Source organism: Anarhichas minor, unplaced genomic scaffold, assembly GCF_050575085.1.
Source record: "Anarhichas minor isolate MPS153535 unplaced genomic scaffold, ASM5057508v1 ptg000025l, whole genome shotgun sequence".
Taxonomy (NCBI): Eukaryota; Metazoa; Chordata; class Actinopteri; order Perciformes; family Anarhichadidae; genus Anarhichas; species Anarhichas minor.
In genome coordinates this window covers 2,225,484-2,243,242 of record NW_027466471.1, presented here as the reverse complement: position 1 = coordinate 2,243,242, position 17,759 = coordinate 2,225,484, and the positions used below count along the sequence as shown (strand labels likewise).

At 40.9% G+C, this 17,759-nt stretch overlaps 1 long non-coding RNA gene across 1 annotated transcript; it reads left to right on the top strand.

Moving 5' to 3' along the window:
* Positions 1–8,243: 8,243 nt before the first annotated feature.
* Positions 8,244–12,172, top strand: LOC142957251 (uncharacterized). Its single transcript, XR_012956085.1, has 3 exons — positions 8,244–8,481; positions 11,665–11,878; positions 11,990–12,172. It is a non-coding gene; the product is annotated as an uncharacterized LOC142957251 (long non-coding RNA).
* Positions 12,173–17,759: the final 5,587 nt, after the last annotated feature.

Sequence of the window (17,759 nt, the reverse complement as noted above, 5' to 3'; positions counted from 1 at the left end):
TCCAGGTATGATCGAAACATTTCATGTATTTATGCTGTTTTAAAGAAGAAGAGCCCCCAAAGCCAACGTGTTCTTTTTAAGAGGCAGACCAAGTGAAATTCAGTCCAGGAGAATGTTTCCTGAAGACAAACTCTGCTGCACATCTCAACTCATCTTAAGGAGCAGGCATTTGATAAAATACTGCACGACTACCTGCAACAGCAGCATTTGTAAGCCTCTACATTATCAACCAGTGTAATCTTACCATGTGTTTGTATACAGTTGGCCTATATGTTGCTGGATTCATTGTTTGTAGGAAGTCTTTCAAAACGATTTCTTTACTTGTCACTTCCCAAATCCTCTGCTGAGCATACGAAAAATTTGAAGTTAGCCTGAAACGGTTTCTGTGTCTTGTTAGATTCTTTGTCATTGGTACCGTTGTATGCCTTCTATGTCTTATTCCCTGCACAGATAACGTACTAGCGGATGCCAAATAAGAAACTGTCTACCAAAACTGTGTATTTTTTGAGGGCATAGAGGTTCCATGGTGTAATGGTTAGCACTCTGGACTCTGAATCCAGTGATCTGAGTTCATATCTCAGTGGAACCTTACTCTCTTTAAGCTAGAGTAAAGGTCAAAAAAGGTCAAAAGATGCAACCTTTCCACATCTCAGTAAAAGTTAGACTGGTGTGGCCATCTTGCTTCAGCTACAAGTGAGACCGGAGAGGAGTGTCTTGACCTTCACTGGAGTGATCTAAGAATGAAGTATCGTATTTTCCGCACTATAAAGCGCACCGGATTATAAGGCGCACCTTCAATGAATGGCCTATTTTAGAACTGTTTTTATATATAGGGCGCACCGGATTATAAGGCGCATAGAATAGAAGCTACTACAGTCAAACGTTTGACTGGGGTTGCAAGTGGTGTTGGACTAGGAGTAAGCACAGTACCGGTGTTTACCGCGGTGCGGCTTTGTAGTTTACCAGTCGTACTGAAACATTTTGACAGAGCGCCGTGTACAACCAGTATGGATCAACCAATTAACCAATTGATCCATATATAAGGCGCTCCGGATTACAAGGCGCACTGTCGTTTTTTGAGAAAATTAAAGGCTTTTAAGTGCGCCTTATAGTGCGGAAAATACGGTACTATTGACAGGGAGTAAAATGGTTTCCACTTAAATCATGGATGCACACTTTGTATTGTGTCTTGTAATCACCATAAAAAAAGAAGTTTGACTGAGATTTCAACTCAGGTTCTTGCCGTTAGAGTCTAAAGTGTTCGTCATCAAGGGACCCGTATACTCCATCAGAGGTTGTTGTTGGATGGTCGACCAGCTTTGGAAACCCCATCCACACACAGCTTTCCGACGTCAGATGGCGGTTGTGTCCAACCATTTGTGTGTTAAAAAAACACAAGGGGCTGTGTTAGTGGGGTCAACGGCAATGAATACTGATTCAAGACGTCGTGTTTGCGGAACATATTAATGCACTTAAAGGCTCATTAGATGGCAAAACAAAGCAAACTATTTTAGAGTACTCACAGACCTGATTTTTCAACTCTGGAAACTTATCATTGCAGCAACTGTTTTATGTTTTGTCGAATCCAAATCCTATGGTTGCGAGCTAAACAGTAGAAATATGGCCTTAATAGTACAAAGTAATCTACGAGGAGTGTGCACTTAGTGTGCATGGATGGTATACGCAGTGTCTCAAGGGAATACGCTGCATTGCGGCAAAAGTTGAGACATGATATATCATGGCATCGTATGCAAATAATGTACTATAATATAATATTTATAATAAATTCCATTGAATTTAGGTTTTTGTCAGTCAGGATGGCTGAGCGGTCCAAGGCGCTGCGTTCAGGTCGCAGTCTCCACTGGAGGCGTGGGTTCAAATCCCACTTCTGACAGCAATTGTTTTTCACTGGTTCAGTTGACTGTAACATGATATTGTGAAAGAAAGGTCAGCAATGCTTTGTGTGTTAAGGAGCAGGCATTTGACAAAATACTACAACAGCAGCATTTGTAAGCCTCTGCATTATCAACCAGTGTAATCTTACCATGTGTTTGTATACAGTTGATGGATTCATTGTTTGCAGGAAGTCTTTTAAAACCATTTCTTTACTTGTCATTTCCCAAATCCTCTGCTGAGCTTACTAAAATTCTTAAGTTAGCCTGAAACGGTTTCTGTGTCTTGTTAGCTTCTTTGTCATTGGTACTGTTGTATGCCTTCTATGGGTACATCCCAAGTCTCTTAAAATTGCATCCCCGTTTCCCTCACTTGGGTCCTTTCCTTGCGTCCTAGTCCCTCCCACCATGGATGCATGGAGGAAACCATGCGAGGAGAGAGGAACGAGGAAATATGTTTTAAGAGACATGAGACGTCCTTTCCTCAGTTGCGTCACTTGAAGCGACGTCTGTTTCTGATGACGGTGCTGATGATCACAGCTGGATGGATCAGCTGTCAGTCGGCTTTAACAGCTGGAGAGACTTTTGATAAGTTTGTGTCTGTTCACATGATCACTGTACTTAATAACAGTAACTAATAACACTAATAACTAATAAAGACACACAGTAATCACCACTGTAGAGGTGTTTCTCTCTGTAGTCTGTTAACAAACTGTGTCCTGTGTTCTGTTTATAAGCGCAGGATCCATTTCTACCGGCGGAATGCGGTCGTCTTATTTATGAATTATTTGCATCTGTACGTTCTGAAATTCAGATTGTGACGTCATTATTAAATAACCCAGAATATGATTATTGTTTCTCTTAAATGATAAAACTCATCAAACCCGACAATCAGGAATGATCAACCTCACGTGACTGAATGAAATGATGATACATGATGTAAAAAGTGTTTCGTCTCTCAGCTCTCTCTCTCTCTCTCTCTATATATATATATATATATATATATATATATATATATATATAAAAAATAAGTGTTTCGTCTCTGACTTTAATTGTTTCCATAATAAAAGTTCAGATCATGAAAACACAAATCTTTCTAATAAATGAAGAAAGTGGTCCTTTTGTTGTTCAGACTACAATGAACATTTATTTAAACCAGATGTTGAATCAGAAAACGAATCAAATATAAAGCTTGAGTTTAATCTGTGATCCGTCTTCACTGTTTACCTGTTGAACAAAATCTCATCAGTCCGATCAGCTGCAGCGTCCAATCACATGACTGATGAACAATGAGGGGGCGTGTCGGCCGTTAAAACACTTCCTGGAAGTCTGTTCTCGTGGGTCCTCCCTCATGGCTCATCAGAGATCTCTCCTCTCTCCTCGATCCTCGCTCCTCAGAGCTAAATAAGAGCTTTGGGACGGCCGTCAATATGGCGGCGCAGAACAACTTCCGGTTCAAGCGAGGATCAAGGAGCGAGGAAATGACAATTAAGAGACCTGGGATGTACCCTATGTCCTATTCCCTGCACAGATAACATACTAGCTGTAATAGCCATTTTGTTGTTTTGTTTTTGTACAACCTCCCACCACATGGGGGCGTAGTGCCGGTGTAAATCAGAGAACAGGTAATATAATCAGTGGGGTCATTGGACACAGGTTGTTGCTAATAGGTAGAAGCAAACAGTTTTTGACCGTGCAGATTTAACGAATGTAAATGTTATGATTTATTGGTTTATGGAGAAAATGGATAACTGAAGAGAAAGTGGTGGAACTCTGATTATGTGAGAAATAAAATGCCTATATTGGAAACTGGACTTTGCTATTTATGGCACGCGTCAGAACAAACATTTGAGCAACTGTAGTGACTTTTTATTGGGATGCAAGGGTCACTACACTAGCGGATGCCAAATAAGAAACTGTCTACCAAAACTGTGTATTTTTTGGGGATAGAGGTTCCATGGTGTAATGGTTAGCACTCTGGACTCTGAATCCAGTGATCTGATCGGGTGACAGGACCGTTAAAGTGAAGAGACAAGATGGTCACGGATCAGATATCCAACAATATTTTACACACCTGGCCTTATTAAAACAGTGACCGTTGTAAAGCCAAACTTTTTAACAGTGCAAATAATTTTTGCAATTTAAAAATCCTGACTCAACGAATACGCTTCTGCCTGGACTCGTGTTTCAAAAATTGAGATTCCATCGTCGTGTTCAATTGTAGATTTGAGATGGAATCAAATCGCCACAAATAACAACTTACTTGTAAAATTTCTCTTACCATTGTTATGCCGATGACACCCAGCTGGTCTTGTCATTTCCCCCCGGTGACACTCAAGTGGAGACACGCATCGCTGCGTGCTTTGCTGACATCTCGAAGTGGATGGCGACACACCGCCTGAAGCTCAACCTGGACAAAACCGAGCTACTGTTCCTCCCGGAGAAGGGTTGCCCATACCAAGACCTGTCCATCACCATTGATGATACTGTGGTGACGCCAACTCGGACTGCGAGGAATCTGGGTGTGACCCTGGATGACCAACTGTCGTTCTCATCAAACATTGCATCGGTTACACACTCCTGTAGATTCCTGCTCTACAACATCGCCCCTTCCTCACTGACGAGATGGCACAGGTGCTCATCCAGGCTCTTGTCATCTCCTGCCTGGACCACTGCAACTCACTACTTGCCGGAGCCCCGGTGTCGGCCATCAGACCTCTGGAGCTTGTCCAGAAAGCTGCAGCTCGTCTGGTGTTCAATCGCCCCAAGTTCTCCCACACAACTTCTCTTCTCCGTTGTCTACACTGGCTCTAACTGGTAAGAGCTCACATCCAGTTTAAGACTCTGGCGCTTGCCTACAGGGCAATGAAAGGAACAGCTCCTTCCTATCTCCAGGCCATGGTCAAACCCCACACCCCCGCCCGACCACTTCGCTCTGCTGCCTCGGGGCGATTGGTTGCTCCGTCGCTCAGAGGTCCCTGCGCCCGATCACGGCTTTTTTCTGTCCTGGCACCACAGTGGTGGAATTAACTCCCCACTGACGTCAGGACAGCAAAGTTGCTGCCTATCTTTCGGCGCAAGAAGTACTACCCTGAGCCTTCCACTTAGCACTTATTGTATTAGTATTAATTTGTTGCACTTATTGCATTCATATTTGTTTGTTTCTGCACTGTACTTTTGCTCTGGTGTATGCTCTCAGCTCCTTTTATCACCCCAGATAGGTCTCGAACCCACAATCGATGTTGACATGGGTTTAATAATATTATTTATTTGCTAATTGTAGGATTCACCGATTTTGGACCTTGAGGATACAGGCATACAATGTTTGTCAGTTACAATGGATTAGGGGGGCAGTGCCTTTAGAAACAATGAACAGAACAGACATCAAGGAGCAAACATGGCAAATGCGCTGAAAACATGGGGTACATGAACTGATGTCGGGAAGCAACGTTCTCAAGAAGCCGCACATTGATTTCAGATCATGACCTTTGGGTTGATAATTTCTTTAATCTACAGGTGCTGGTCATATAATTAGAATATCGTCAAAAAGTTGATTTATTTCACTAATTCCATTCAAAAAGTGAAACTTGTCTATTATATTCATTCATTACACACAGACTGATATATTTCAAATGTGTATTTCTTTTAATTTTGATGATTATAACTGACAACTAAGGAAAATCACAAATTCAGTATCTCAGAAAATTAGAACATTACTTATTAAGACCAATACAAAGAAAGGATTTTTAGAAATCTTGGCCAACTGAAAAGTATGAACATGAAAAGTATGAGCATGTACAGCACTCAATACTTAGTTGGGGCTCCTTTTGCCTGAATTACTGCAGCAATGCGGCGTGGCATGGTGTCGATCAGTCTGTGGCACTGCTCAGGTGTTATGAGAGCCCAGGTTGCTCTGATAGTGGCCTTCAGCTCTTCTGCATTGTTGGGTCTGGCATTTCGCATCATCCTCTTCACAATACCCCATAGATTTTCTATGGGGTTGAGGTCAGGCGAGTTTGCTGGCCAATTAAGAACAGGGATACCATGGTCCTTAAACCAGGTACTGGTTGCTTTGGCACTGTGTGCAGGTGCCAAGTCCTGTTGGAAAATGAAATCTGCATCTCCATAAAGTTGGTCAGCAGCAGGAAGCATGAAGTGCTCTAAAACTTCCTGGTATACGGCTGCGTTGACCTTGGACCTCAGAAAACACAGTGGACCAACACCAGCAGATGACATGGCACCCCAAACCATCACTGACTGTGGAAACTTTACACTGGACCTCAAGCAACGTGGATTGTGTGTCTCTCCTCTCTTCCTCCAGACTCTGGGACCCTGATTTCCAAAGGAAATGCAAAATTTACTTTCATCAGAGAACATAACTTTGGACCACTCAGCAGCAGTCCAGTCCTTTTTGTCTTTAGCCCAGGCGAGACGCTTCTGACGCTGTCTGTTGTTCAAGAGTGGTTTGACACAAGGAATGCGACAGCTGAAACCCATGTCTTGCATACGTCTGTGCGTAGTGGTTCTTGAAGCACTGACTCCAGCTGCAGTCCACTCTTTCTGAATCTCCCCCACATTTTTGAATCGGTTTTGTTTCACAATCCTCTCCAGGGTGCGGTTATCCCTATTGCTTGTACACTTTTTTCTACCACATCTTTTCCTTCCCTTCCCCTCTATTAATGTGCTTGGACACAGAGCTCTGTGAACAGCCAGCCTCTTTTGCAATGACCTTTTGTGTCTTGCCCTCCTTGTGCAAGGTGTCAATGGTCATCTTTTGGACAACTGTCAAGTCAGCAGTCTTCCCCATGATTGTGTAGCCTACAGAACTAGACTGAGAGACCATTTAAAGGCCTTTGCAGGTGTTTTGAGTTAATTAGCTGATTAGAGTGTGGCACCAGGTGTCTTCAATATTGAACCTTTTCACAATATTCTAATTTTCTGAGATACTGAATTTGTGATTTTCCTTAGTTGTCAGTTATAATCATCAAAATTAAAAGAAATAAACATTTGAAATATATCAGTCTGTGTGTAATGAATGAATATAATAGACAAGTTTCACTTTTTGAATGGAATTAGTGAAATAAATCAACTTTTTGATGATATTCTAATTATATGACCAGCACCTGTATTCAGAGTAACTACAGTTGTTGGTTTAACGTCCAAGACTGTGTCAGTCAGAATGCAGTGAAAGAGACGTTAAAACACAGTTATCAGAACAGGGTTGTGGGTCCAGCACACTTTCCCTGCGTCACTCTGCTTTGAATCACCCCAGATGGGACTCGAACCCACAATCCCTGGCTTAGAAGGCCATCACGGACTGTTGTTCCTAACATGTGGACTGGCATACAATGAATGATATTCCGCTCCGCTACTCTGCTTTTCATCACCCCACATGAGACTCAGAAGTCTTTGTATGCACTGAAAATATGGGGAACATGAGACATTGATGTCGCAAAGCAAAAACAATGCTCTACTGCTCAGAAGCAAATGCATCGTCGTCAACCATCAGGTGAGGACATTAAAGGAGCGTCCCGCATGTCACCCTGCTGTCCAAGCGTTACCGAGGACAAGACGTCTGTCTGCACAGGAGATTCAGCTGCATTCCCACATGTCCTGCCTGTGTAACTTCCTCCTCCTCAAATGTTGCCATGACAGCCAGTCCCATCATGTCTCACGTTGCTGTTATGGGGTTTCTGCCTGTAATCCCTCATGTTGGCCTGTGTCCCTCTCCTGGAAGCAGCAGTAACACCTGTCTTTACTTTCTCTGGCTGTATGTAATGCAGGCAGCTGACCCACTTATTGTTTGTGCTACTTCAGGTCTTCATGCGCCGCCCGTAAGAAGACTCGTCGTTCTGCCGACGGTGCGTTTGGTTCCGCCTCGGAGACCACAGGGAGCGGTTGCGTGATGAGAAGTGTGGAGAGGAAGTGTGTGCTGGAGAGCTCAGAGTCGGATTTCCGTTATTATCAGCAAAGGCCTGAAAAACTGGCCTCTAGCAAGTTCACCAGGAAATTGTTTGGCTGAGGTGGTGAGCCACCCCGGTCCTGACACGTCTCATCTCGTGATCACTTGAGTTAGAGTTTGATGGACCAAACAACAGCCACACTCATTAAATATGTGGAGTTAACCGTGTGTCAAATAATGACATTCACAGCACAAGTGATGCATCAAGTTGGTCCATTTGTTACCTCAAAAGAGTCACTTTCTGCCAGTTTATACTGTGTAGTTAAAGTACTCCCATAATAACAGTCTGTATAGTAATCATTTAGTAATAATGCTAACCAGTGTTTGCTCTCTCACATTACCATTTTATAATAAAGACATGAATGTCAGAAAGACACAAGAAAGAAACAGGGAAAAATAAGACAGATATAATTGATTAAAAAAAAGGAAAATTTACTTCTGAACTTTGTTATTGTTTATCCGAGGTACATGGTCGAGTGGATCCTGATCTGGACCGCACCACCGCTGCCGTATGCTCCCCAGGCAAAGACAACATGAAAGCCGACACCCACCAGTCAACACTCGAGGATGAAGAAGACGAACGAGACTCATCAAAATCGACAGGCACGTCAACGCTCACAACTACAGGTTTGTCAATGAACACTGATGACAATATCAACCTGGATTAACTGAACGGTTAACAAAGAGGACATTACAACAGAGAAAAAAGACCTGAAGAAGAAGCCATGACTCATGTGGAGAGGTCAAAGAGCAACTTCACAGAATTTAAGATAACTTTTACCTCCTTTGTGCGCAGTGACGTGCGGTGAGGTTCGTGGTTGGTGAGGCACTGACTCGATCTTTCAGAGTCAGATTTACAAATATATGAACCCGATATAGAGTATCTTAAATCACCATTCAATTGGCAGCTTGCACATTGACTACTGGTTGTTTTTCATATCAGCATTCTTTACACACACATAGGTAAGGTACATATGTGAATGCACCAGGAGCGTGTGTGCCGCAATCTGCGACCTGCCCCACCAACTTTCAGAAGCGGAGCGCTCGCGAAAATTCGCGAGATCCCGCGATAATCTGTGTAACAACCACGGATTTATAAAGAGAACAAACACATAAAAGTTTACTTGACCTGTCCGCCGTTGAATTGCTGTTGATTTGGTCATATTTCCCTGTTTTTTGAGAATTGTTTAAGCTTAGATATTTAATCTTAAATGTTTGCGGTCAAAGCAAAATATAAGAAGAACAAGAAGAGAAACGGAACTACAAGCATAACCCCAACCCGTGGGCTTTCGCACGCCCCCTTCATTGAGGCAGAGGTACTGTGTGCCTCCCCTCTGCTTTTTCACTGCGGTTTCTGTCAAATCAGCAAGACTAAATATATTCTACACATACGTGAAATACATGACCTATTCTATGGAAAGAAAGGACATATAATACAAGTGTCTACAAATATTACACTGGTGACAAACAATGAGAAAGCAAAAGCCACGCGCTCAACCCAGTTTGTTAGGTATTGCGCAATCTGAGGTGAGGTAGATCTCATCGCTGCCTCACCTTGCGTGTCTCCTCTCTGTTTGAACAGGACATGCGCAAATTCAGCAATTTTGACTCTAAAGATGCTTAAAATTATTGAAATCATACAGAAATTACATTTATAACAGATCAGTAGATAAATATTATTATTTTTTATTTTATCATTATTTGTTTTTTACTTTTCATGACAGGTGAGGCTCTGCCTCCCCTGACCGCACGTCCCTGTTTGTGCGTTATCATAACATATCTGCGACATATACATATATACATATATACACATATATATACACATATGTGTATATACAGATATATATACATGTAACAGACTTGGAATGGCATTGAAGGAGACAACTCAGAGGGTAGCTTTCCAGCATTTATTCGCTGCAGAAGACAACATAAACCACATTAGTTTCTTCCTGGTCTCACTCTCTTTATACATCCGCTCCTAAACATGCAAGACAACAGAATTCACACAAAGGAATGCAAAAGTATCTGCGTCGTTACGTTATATGACAGGGCAGCCTGACGTAAAAGTAAATGGCACCAAAAAGGCTAACTGAAACAGCCACTAAACTTATATTTTCCACAGTCAAAACGGCACGTAACAGCTTGATAAGGTCATCGCCTTAGCAGTTACTAAAGTACGTAGCGTAAACAGTTACATTCCTGAAGAAAACAACAAAACAGTGCAACAACATTATTCCACACAATTTACCCTCAACAGTACGAAACACCACTGTGAGGACAAGTCGGGACTACGGGGGCTTTGGAGGTACAAAAGAGGCGAGACACCGCCTCCGCAGGAAGCATTAACAAAATAAAATGCTAAATAAAAATAGCTCATAAAGATAGAATTCACACATACTCAACAGAATAATAAAGTACATTTTTAACTCTGTTACATCCACACATATATATATATATATATATATATATATATATATATACACACACATATATACATAGCACTATATAGTGCAAGTTTGATATTATTGTAATGTTCCGGGCCTTTGCACCCAGGAGATTTTCTCAATCTGGACCTTTTGGAAATGTAACTGAATACCCCTGTTGTAGTTCCTCGTCTCTCCCCGTGTGTGCAAATCATTCACTCGAATAAGGAAACGGGTCCGAATAAACATATATTTGATTGGCTGAATAGCATCATGTGATGTGATTTACAGCGCATGTCATTGATCAACGCTGAACATGTGGACCAGCTGTGCCGGTTAAAATGGAAGCGCTCCTTCAAAATGTAAGAAATCGGTCTGTCGGTTTTAGGCCCAGATTCCGGATACTACGGCGTCTGGGTCCGAATAAGGACCGCGGTGCCCCCTGAGCTACAGACTGTTACATTTTGCCTTCTCCCTTTTCCCTGACACTAAGACTGAAAGTGTTTACCCTTTCTACCAGTAGATGACAGTATAAATACCCATGTATATGTGAGATAAATGGATTTTTGACTAATTTTATATTGTAATGTATGTTATAGTTAAAACGGCCAGCAGGTGTCGCCATCTCGCCACTAGGGGGTTGTCTGTGCATGGTATTCACGCTTCCTTGTAAAATTTCTCAGAAGAAGAACAGCAAGAGAAGAGTGTAACGTAGAGAACAGGCACCCTCAATAAAACATTTGTTTCAACTGTATTCAAGGTGATATTTCGATTTTAAAGGCACACATTGTTTAGGTTAACTGTTACGCTTGTTAGCTAAGGCTAGTAAGAAATTGTAAGTCGCCGTTTGGTAGAAAACTGTTGATAGGGCCGTTATTAGCATTAGCCTAACAAGCTAACCCGTTGGTGAATGTGACCGCATGGTTATTGTTGCCGAGTTTGGACGTTACTAAAGTTTGTCAGAAGAAGAACAGCAAGAGAAGAGTGTAACGTAGAGAACGGGCACCCTCAATAAAACATTTGTTTAAACTCTATTCAATGTGTCTGCTGCCGTTCTTTGGTGTGTTCATCATACACTGACGGGAGGGCAACATATATCACAATGTAAACAAGCTTCTCAGAACGGTTACTTTTAAGTTCAACTACAAGCTTTACCTTAAACACACCTTTGTGTCAGACAAACAAAACAAAACTCCTTTTTATTATTAGCATACAAAAAAGTCATTCCAAACGGATGACCCCAAAACCAAGTCACTGATACAGGCCTGTCAACTACTTACTGTAAGTTCAACTGCTCTTACTTATAGAACATAATTATTTAAGATACCTTCCATCACATTGTTGTAATCTACTTACATTCTGCTGTGTTTGCTCTATTTCCTTACAGTATGCCTGTGGAGATGCTTCAGTTGCCAGACCAAAACTGTACACTACATGCCTACACACGTGTAGTGACGTCACTACTCACATGGTTAACCAGGACAAAGATATATACAAACTGGAAAGACAGGTCGGATTCCTCCGCAAGCAGCTGCAAAAGGCTAACAAGACAACAGAAAACTACAAACTCAACTGGACGAACCGAACGCAGCGCAGGCCAGGTCTACTATTATCCTACCTGCTGTTCACTATACTCATTCCATTACATACACTTGATACTAAGCCTACATGCAGTAAACATATTTGACAATCTGCTTACTTGTGCTTCTCAGACATCACAGATGGAGAGATGTGGGCTGTCGCCATAGACCCCGATGCAGCAGAGACCAAACCTACAGAAGACTAGCAATCTGCAAACATACATAATACCTTACATTCTGACATGCACACACACTTTTATAACATTTTTTCTTTTTGATATATATGTATACATAAATGCACACTCATTCACTTACATCTTAACATAATGTGCTATACATTTACAAAATAAACGACTTTCCAACATTGACTGTCACTTGCTGATGTATTTGCTCTTGTCTTGTATAATTAGGAAAGAAATCATCGAGGGGCAAACTTCCTGTATCTGTGTACTTCACACAGCAGCCAACTACTCACACAATATGTATGCATACTAGAGAACCTAAAGATTTGAGTGATTCAAAAGCTTGACGTTTCATGGAGCGACGTGGTGTGAAGTAATTTTACACGGTTCACCATCATCCATGTAGCTGTGGTAACTTGACTACTTTGTCCAAACTTGTTTGATCTGTGATAAAAATAGCTTCCAAATCGTTTGGTAGTCAGGCTGTAATCTAAAAGTTCTTTCATGCAACGTTGTTCAATAAAACCAACCTGCACCCAACCTAATTCATGTTAGAGATTAGACCATTAAACCTTTTGGTTTGAACTTCTCTACTAAATATTTCTTTTGTCAAAATGGAACTATACATTCTCATTTGTCCTCGACTCCTCCTGCTTTGAGTCCCTCAGTGATTGGCAGAGCTACCTGCACAAACAGTCAGTTTTGAGACCTGCATTAACTTTGACAGTCTGTTAAGTTACAAAACCTGAAGCGCATTCATTTTTTTAATGACCTTTACAGCATTACATTTATGACTATCGAAGCTACACTCGACACATTTGAGGCTTAACACCTGGCAACATGATCTTGCTATGCTGCTGGTCGACGCAGGAAATATCGAATTCGTGCACGCCAGTGTATGATGGTCACAGAAACGCACGGCCGTGTCAACCAGTGCGCTGCCAGTAACCCTCGATGTGCGTGAAGTTGCGAGGGCCCGATCAATGCTGCTTGCAGCTTTAATTTAGTCTTGGAATGTGATACTGGAGCGTTCTCTGTACTTTACAGGTGTGCATAGAGTTCAACCGGATAGTGGGCAAGAACCTCAAGCAGGAATTGTACGAAAGCCTTGATCAGCATATTTCGATCTAAAAGAGGGAACGTTGCTGTTGGCACAGCTTTCTCAACAGACCAAGGTTGCTACATTCCATTTGCATTGTTTTTCACAGCCAATGTAATGACCTGACACAGAAAGTGCTACGGTAGTAGTTACAATCAAACTTGTCTTTGGTTGGTTCAGCTTTCTTATTTGTCATTCTAGCTGTGTAACTTGTGTTTTTCCCCAAAAGACTACAGAGCCAACTGATATTCGGACACAGGTGCTGAGAGGGCCTCCTGTAATCCTTGGTGACAGTCCCACAGACTTGTACAAACCATCCTTTGTAAGCAACTCTTACTTTCTGAAAGTATCTAGAAGGCCCATCTCAGCATCATTTAGAACTGTCACCATTATTCGATGAACCCTGTGAGCATAGTTTTATAGAACAATGTTCACACCTTCCCTCATGCGTCTGATTCTCCTGTAACTGGGATACATTGCTTGACATTATTGATAATTATTTAATGAGAAATGTCATAATTGTGTTTTTACATTATTATTTGTTAAGGACTCGGATGATGATGACTCATATCGCAACATTGAGATTAGGATCCTCGTTGAGAGAGAAGGTGCTGTGTGCTCATCTTCCCTACATCTCAGTCCAGTCTCGTTGAAGGAGAAGTGATGGACAACATTCAACACTGTGCCTTCTGTTTGGACTTGCAGACGCACTGCATCTGAACTACCCCAAGTCTATGAATCTCACATTCCAGTTCATCAAACAGGTACTTCTCACGTTGAGCCACAGTGAACTAAAACCAAGGTTACAGACCTTGAAGAACCAGCTTGCAATGTCAATAATGTGTCCAGTCTACTGTGAGAAGCCATGTCTGCGTTAGATTATTCCATGGCGCACCATGCAGCTGCAGCCAGGGGTGAATATAGGTCCGTCTATATATATATATATATATATATATATATATATATATATATATATATATATATATATATATATATATATATATATATATATATATATATATATATATATATATATATATATATATATATATATATATATATATATATATATATATATATATATATATATATATATATATATATATATATATATATATATATATATATATATATATATATATATATATATATATATATATATATATATATATATATATATATATATATATATATATATATATATATATATATATATATATATATATATATATATATATATATATATATATATATATGAGGTGGTCTCAAAGGAGCCCACACACACAAAATATGTAAGGTGCTGCCATTTAACAATGTTTTCGCTGTGCCACTTTTTCCTACCTGTCTGAGGGCAAATATTTACATTCCAGTGTGTGACGGCCCTCTCACTCTGGGGGAAGCTACCTCTGAAAATGTATCAATTTCTACAGGTGCCTTTGCAATCACCACTATGACAGGCAACACATTTTCCTCCAACAAGTGATCCTTTAATGTGGCCAACAATTTCTCTTTATTCAACGTGTTAAGAAGTTCAACATTGTAATGGTCCGCTAATGTCAAGAGCTGATCCTTTGTGTAAGAATTTAACAAATCATCATTTGGAGACTGAACAAAGTCTTCAATGGAAGCCATTTTATCAGTTCACCTGCAACCTGTTGAGGCACTTTTCCAACAAACCACAACTAATACAAAGTTTTTCAACCCAAAGCTAACAGATGACAGGCTGCTTTAAATAAGGAACCCAATTCCTCTGACTAACTGCCTAACCAGGTCTAGCTGAGTAACTCATCAGTCTTCATGCAGGTTAGTGGCAGGATAAATTAAGCACAAAACCCAGTAACCCGGTTAACCTTCAGCAAGCTGAAAATCACCTAGACAGTCATGGAAGTGCCCCCGAGCCATTGCTCTAACCACGTACTGCACCAAAACAACAAACAAAGAAAGGCATCAATGAGAGACAGCCAGTGCCCCTCATTGCTTATGCCTATCAGGAAAAGGGTTCCAAATGACTCACAAGCCTGTACTACTAACCGCAGGTCAGAAAACACAATTTAACCAAAACAATCTGTGTGGAAAACTCCCTTTAACAAAGTTACATTTAACAATTTTCCAGTACTAACTTTCCAAATCATTCCGGACGAGGCCCCATTTGTTACCATCTGGCTCAAGGCCGGCAACAAACAGGGAGGCCACACAGAGATCTAACCCAAAAACAGTTCATTTTAGCTGTACAACCTCTGCATAATGAACAAAGGATGAGGCTGGTGCAGCAGGCCCTGCTGAGTGAGAGAGCTAGACTCCCAGAAGGCTGTCTTTTATTGCCTTCCTGGAGGCTCCAATCAGATGATTGGATGATTGGTGCAGGTGACTCCTCCCACCAGGAAACCCTGAGCGAGAACACAGCCAGCAGAGTGAGAGGGTCGTCACCAGTGCTAGTGTATTGTTAGGATTGTAGTTCTGTAGTGTACATGTAGTTTAAGTCTTATATGCAGAGACACCTCAACCGTGGGTCTGCTAGCTCGTGGGTAGTAATAGCCCCTCCAAACCAAGCCTCACGTGGTTTTAATCCCCTTTTATCACCAAAGACTCCCAGGAAATGTTTAACTGCTAAGGTACTTATTTTGAATTATGTTAGAAGTTTATGTTGAATGAGGAGGAATGTTCCACCCCTTGTGTTTTACAGTGTATGCTCAGGACTGCATATTGGTGTTCAGTTGTGTCGATATGTTCCTCTGTCCTCATCCTGTCAAGTTTAAATTGAGAATGTTAGTTTAAATACCTGTCTGTGAATAGTCATTCACAAGGAACCGTTACTGTGTACTGCTGCATTCCTTCTCTCTTTTCAGTTTTAACAGTCACAATGCAATGTTTAATAAAGAATAAAACACATTGGAACATTACAATGTATTGTTGAATTTCTTTCCTTCTGTACAATTTTCTTGAAACAATGCATTAAATCTCATCAAATAGTGTAATTCATTTTATTAAAAGTAAAGACATTACTTAAATAAATTAATCTTAAGTAGCAATACATGTTGTATTGATTTGTTTATGTATGTTGAACTTAAAACTTAAAAACAATAAAATGAAAAAAGGATCACACTCACTACTAGCAGATAAGACAGGCGATCAGGATCAGAAGCATAAAGAACGGACTGGGACCGTTTTGAAGGAGCCTTTTGTTAAACACGTTATAACAGTTTCTTCAAACAGACTCTGGCTCTTGGCAGAGGCCCCCCCCCTCACTCAGTGATCCATCCATGACTAACGGGCATAAGTCAATGTGTTGTTTTGTATTTTGTAATGTTGGTGGACTTTACTTTACTGAACCAGAGAATGGCTCACATTAGTTTCCTTTAAATGACAGCATGCTTCACAGGCAGTGACCAGCTGAGGGCAGTGTTTGTCTACTTATATCCCTCTCAGATTCAGAATGGCTGCTCGCACATGCGGTTCAATCCATCACAGTGCAGTCATGACTCTGATCCATTCATGTAGCTTTGTGTTCAGGTTCCAGCTTCAATATAACTCTTAGAGTTCATTCCAGGCTCAGTCATCATAACACTTAACACCCAATATGAAGCATTATTCCACTTCGCTGTAAGACAACAGTATGTTTTCTGACTAACAGTCTGTTCTGTTCATTCATCAAAGTGTGAGGTTTATAAAGCGCTTAAGGAGAAAGAGCACGAGGGTCTGTGTCTCCACTGATTGCACGGAGGCTGTTGTAGTTATGGTGAAGATAACAGCAAGGTTACAGAATTAGCAAAACTGAAAATAATTATTTTAAACTTTCGCTTAAATTCTCAACTTTCTGATCAATAAATTAATCACGATGACCTCGGATTTCTATCCTTCCACAAATCAACGAATTGTACCAAAATAGCAATAAAGAATAAATACAGCACAAACATTCAGTAGTACTTTATCATCATTAGTATCTGACTGCAGCTCTATGGCTTGACACAGCACACGAGTTAACGAATAGAAATGACTCGTATAAAACCAAACCAGTCTACATGAAGTCACACTCCGCTGTTTGGATTTCCATCGTGACCATTTGTTTAGTGGGCACTACATGCAAAAGCAAGACTATTTTTCTATAAATCACATTTTATACACAGAGGCAATTCAAGTACCAATAGGTTTAAAACAAAACAAAAATAAAAGAGCTGAAAATTTTACCGAAAAACCTGATTAAAGGCAAAAAGCATAAAAAAGTCAGAGAGAATTTCATTCAGAGGCAGTAGTGAACATTAAAGTCCTTTTTAACAGTAGTTATAATAGTAGCCAATCTGAGATCTTCTGGTGGTTTGTTCCAACAGTAGACGACGACATACATAAATGCAGCTCCACCACGTTTTGTTTCAACTCTAGAAACGGTTGGCAAACCTGTTCCAGATGACCTGGAGTCATGCGGAGTTCATATGGCAGAAGTCAGTCAGAGATACATTTTGGGCCTAAACTATCAAGCGATTTAAGAGCGGTACGTTTAAGTCAATTCCATGATTGAGTGGTAGCCATTGCAGTGGCCGGAGAATACTTATAATGTGATCATCTCAAATGCACCACAACCCTAGAGACACCATTAAAAACCCTGTTGTCGTCCTGAGCCTTCCCT